Source organism: Oncorhynchus keta, chromosome 35 (genome assembly GCF_023373465.1).
Source record: "Oncorhynchus keta strain PuntledgeMale-10-30-2019 chromosome 35, Oket_V2, whole genome shotgun sequence".
Taxonomy (NCBI): Eukaryota; Metazoa; Chordata; class Actinopteri; order Salmoniformes; family Salmonidae; genus Oncorhynchus; species Oncorhynchus keta.
In genome coordinates, this window is record NC_068455.1 from 79,295,016 (window position 1) to 79,300,015 (window position 5,000).

Genomic DNA, 5,000 nt, shown 5'->3' on the forward strand with positions numbered 1-5,000 from the left:
CAATAGAACGTGTTCCAGCAGAATGTTTAAGATAGACTGCGGTGTTCACTCATTAGATGGTTCTGAAATAGAACGTGTTCCAGCAGAATGTTTAAGATAGACTGCGGTGTTCACTCATTAGATGGTTCCCCAATAGAACGTGTTCCAGCAGAATGTTTAAGATAGACTGCGGTGTTCACTCATTAGATGGTTCCCCAATAGAACGTGTTCTAACAGAATGTTTAAGATAGACTGCGGTGTTCACTCATTAGATGGTTCCCCAATAGAACGTGTTCTAACAGAATGTTTAAGATAGACTGCGGTGTTCACTCATTAGATGGTTCCCCAATAGAACGTGTTCCAGCAGAATGTTTAAGATAGACTGCGGTGTTCACTCATTAGATGGTTCTCCAATAGAACGTGTTCCAGCAGAATGTTTAAGATAGACTGGGGTGTTCACTCATTAGATGGTTCCCCAATAGAACGTGTTCTAACAGAATGTTTAAGATAGACTGCGGTGTTCACTCATTAGATGGTTCCCCAATAGAACGTGTTCTAACAGAATGTTTAAGATAGACTGTGGTGTTCACTCATTAGATGGTTCCCCAATAGAACGTGTTCTAACAGAATGTTTAAGATAGACTGCGGTGTTCACTCATTAGATGGTTCTGAAATAGAACGTGTTCCAGCAGAATGTTGAAGATAGACTGGGGTGTTCACTCATTAGATGGTTCTGAAATAGAACGTGTTCCAGCAGAATGTTGAAGATAGACTGGGGTGTTCACTCATTAGATGGTTCTGAAATAGAACGTGTTCCAGCAGAATGTTTAAGATAGACTGCGGTGTTCACTCATTAGATGGTTCCCCAATAGAACGTGTTCCAGCAGAATGTTTAAGATAGACTGCGGTGTTCACTCATTAGATGGTTCTGAAATAGAACGTGTTCCAGCAGAATGTTTAAGATAGACTGGGGTGTTCACTCATTAGATGGTTCCCCAATAGAACGTGTTCTAACAGAATGTTTAAGATAGACTGCGGTGTTCACTCATTAGATGGTTCTCCAATAGAACGTGTTCCAGCAGCTAAATATTCATTTTGATATGGTTGTGACTTTTCAAAAACATCTACATCACCTTCGCAAAGTATCCCTGTGACTTTTCCCACATTTTGTTACTTTACAGACTTATTCTAAAATTAATTCAAGTGTTTTTCCTCTCATCAATCTACACACAATACCCCATAATGACATCACAATACCCCATAATGACATCACAATACCCCATAATGACATCACAATACCCCATAATGACATCACAATACCCCATAATGACATCACAATACCCTATAATGACATCACAATACCCTATAATGACATCACAATACCCCATAATGACATCACAATACCCCATAATGACATCACAATACCCCATAATGACATCACAATACCCCATAATGACATCACAATACCCTATAATGACATCACAATACCCTATAATGACATCACAATACCCCATAATGACATCACAATACCCCATAATGACATCACAATACACCATAATGACATCACAATACCCCATAATGACATCACAATACCCCATAATGACATCACAATACCCCGTAATGACATCACAATACCCTATAATGACATCACAATACCCCATAATGACATCACAATACCCCATAATGACATGACAATACCCCATAATGACATCACAATACCCCATAATGACATCACAATACCCCATAATGACATCACAATACCCCATAATGACATGACAATACCCCATAATGACATGACAATACCCCATAATGACATCACAATACCCCATAATGACATCACAATACCCCATAATGAAAATGCAAAAACGGTTTATTTTTTATTTATAATTTATAAAAATAAAATCAGGTCCCTAAAGAGAGGAACACAGAACCTCTCTTCAACCTATACTGGTCTATTGGAGGGACTTCAGGTCCCTAAAGAGAGGAACACAGAACCTCTCTTCAACCTATACTGGTCTATTGGAGGGACTTCAGGTCCCTAAAGAGAGGAACACATAACCTCTCTTCAACCTATACTGGTCTATTGGAGGGACTTCAGGTCCCTAAAGAGAGGAACACAGAACCTCTCTTCAACCTATACTGGTCTATTGGAGGGACTTCAGGTCCCTAAAGAGAGGAACACAGAACCTCTCTTCAACCTATACTGGTCTATTGGAGGGACTTCAGGTCCCTAAAGAGAGGAACACAGAACCTCTCTTCAACCTATACTGGTCTATTGGAGGGACTTCAGGTCCCTAAAGAGAGGAACACAGAACCTCCCTTCAACCTATACTGGTCTATTGGGGACTTCAGGTCCCTAAAGAGAGGAACACAGAACCTCTCTTCAACCTATACTGGTCTATTGGAGGGACTTCCGGTCCCTAAAGAGAGGCAAAGGTTGAACCTGTTTTTTCAGCGAGGAAAAAATAAAAAATAAAAAATAATAATTTAAAACATGAAACAGTGTTCATTTTCAATTTACAATTCTAATTTTAACTTTTTATCTGCCCTCAATGCTTAATCCCTTTGGAAAATACAGGTGCACCATTTAGTAAATCTGTCTGTTTTGTATATCAGCCAGTATTATTTTTAGTCTGTAGTTAATTTTGTTTAACCTGTCAGTATGAGTAGAAACCACAGAATATTAATTTTAGAGATGTGAGAGATACAGTCAGTCTGGCATCGTTTCCTGATCTCTGTCAAGATTGTGTGACTCAAAACAAAAAACTGAAAAACTAAAGACTAAAGCACTTCCTCATCTCTCACCTCAATTATGTTTTTATTTTACCGAGTCACCATCCCATAATGATGTACTGGTACCAATGATAACACCTGTTGCAGCCGAACAACCCCCCCTCACACACTGAAACCAGACTCCTCTCTCTCCCTCTCTCTCCCTTATTCTCTCCCTCAAACTGAAACCTCTCGCTCTCTCTCTCTCTCTCTCCCTTATTCTCTCCCTCAAACTGAAACCTCTCGCTCTCTCTCTCTCTCTCTCCCTTATTCTCTCCCTCAAACTGAAACCTCTCGCTCTCTCTCTCTCTCTCTCCCTTATTCTCTCCCTCAAACTGAAACCTCTCGCTCTCTCTCTCTCTCTCTCCCTTATTCTCTCCCTCAAACTGAAACCTCTCGCTCTCTCTCTCTCTCTCTCTTATTCTCTCCCTCAAACTGAAACCTCTCGCTCTCTCTCTCTCTCTCTCTTATTCTCTCCCTCAAACTGAAACCTCTCGCTCTCTCTCTCTCTCCTTTATTCTCTCCCTCAAACTGAAACCTCTCGCTCTCTCTCTCTCTCCCTTATTCTCTCCCTCAAACTGAAACCTCTCTCTCTCTCCCTCCCTTATTCTCTCCCTCAAACTGAAACCTGTCTCTCTCTCTCTCTCCCTCCCTTATTCTCTCCCTCAAACTGAAACCTGTCTCTCTCTCTCTCCCTCCCTTATTCTCTCTCTCCCTTATTCTCTCCCTCAAACTGAAACCTCTCTCTCTCTCCCTTATTCTGTGCTCTCATTCTCTCTCTCCCTTATTCTCTCCCTCAAACTGAAACCTCTCTCTCCCTTATTCTGCTCTCTCTCTCTCTCTCTCCCTCCCTTATTCTCTCCCTCAAACTGAAACCTCTCTCTCTCTCTCTCTCCCTTATTCTCTCTCTCCCTCAAACTGAAACCTCTCTCTCTCTCTCCTCTTATTCTCTCCCTCAAACTGAAACCTCTCTTCATTCTCTCCCTCAAACTGAAACCTATCTCTCCCTCTCTCCCTCCTCTCTATTCTCTCCCTCAAACTGAAACCTGTCTCTCTCTCTCTCTCCCTCCTTATTCTCTCCCTCAAACTGAAACCTGTCTCTCTCTCTCTCCCTCCCTTATTCTCTCTCTCCCTTATTCTCTCCCTCAAACTGAAACCTCTCTCTCTCTCCCTTATTCTCTCCCTCAAACTGAAACCTCTCTATCTCTCTCTCTCCCTTATTCTCTCCCTCAAACTGAAACCTCTCTATCTCTCTCTCTCCCTTATTCTCTCCCTCAAACTGAAACCTCTCTATCTCTCTCTCTCCCTTATTCTCTCCCTCAAACTGAAACCTCTCTCTCTCTCCCTTATTCTCTCCCTCAAACTGAAACCTCTCTCTCTCTCCCTTATTCTCTCCCTCAAACTGAAACCTCTCTATCTCTCTCTCTCCCTTATTCTCTCCCTCAAACTGAAACCTCTCTCTCTCTCCCTTATTCTCTCCCTCAAACTGAAACCTCTCTCTCTCTCCCTTATTCTCTCCCTCAAACTGAAACCTCTCTCTCTCTCTCCCTTATTCTCTCCCTCAAACTGAAACCTCTCTCTCTCCATTTTGTTACGTTAGTCTTATTCTAAAATGGATTCAATAGTTTTTTTTCCCCTTCATCATTCTACACACAATATCCCATGATGAAATCACAATACCCCATGATGAAATCACAATACCCCATGATGAAATCACAATACCCCATGATGAAATCACAATACCCCATGATGAAATCACAATACCCCATGATGAAATCACAATACCCCATGATGAAATGACAAAGCAAAAAAAAAGGATTTTGACATTTCTGCAAAAAATGTTTTTATTGAAATATCACATTTACATAAGTATTCAGACCCTTTACTCAGTACTTTGTTGAATCACCATTAGCAGCGATTACAGCCTCAAGTCTTCTTGGGTATGAAGCTACAAACTTGGCACACCTATATTTGGGGAGTTTCTCCCATTCTTCTCTGCAGATCCTCTCAAGCTCTGTCAGGTTGGATGGGGAGCGTCGCTGCACAGCTATTTTCAGGTCTCTCCAGAGATGTTTGATCAGGTTCAAGTCGGGGCTCTGGTTGGGCCACTCAAGGACATTCAGAGGCTTGTCCTGAAGCCACTCCTGCATTGTTTTGGCTGTGTGCTTAGGGTGGTTGTCCTGTTGGAAGGTGAACCTTCGCCCCACTGTGAGGTCCGGAGTGCACTGGAACAGATTTTCATCAAGGCT

At 41.8% G+C, this 5,000-nt stretch overlaps 1 protein-coding gene across 1 annotated transcript in view; it reads right to left on the bottom strand.

The window, feature by feature from the left end:
* The window catches only part of dysf (dysferlin, limb girdle muscular dystrophy 2B (autosomal recessive)), a 352,696-nt gene that overhangs the window by 330,998 nt on the left and 16,698 nt on the right, over positions 1-5,000 (bottom strand). The window lies entirely within an intron of this gene.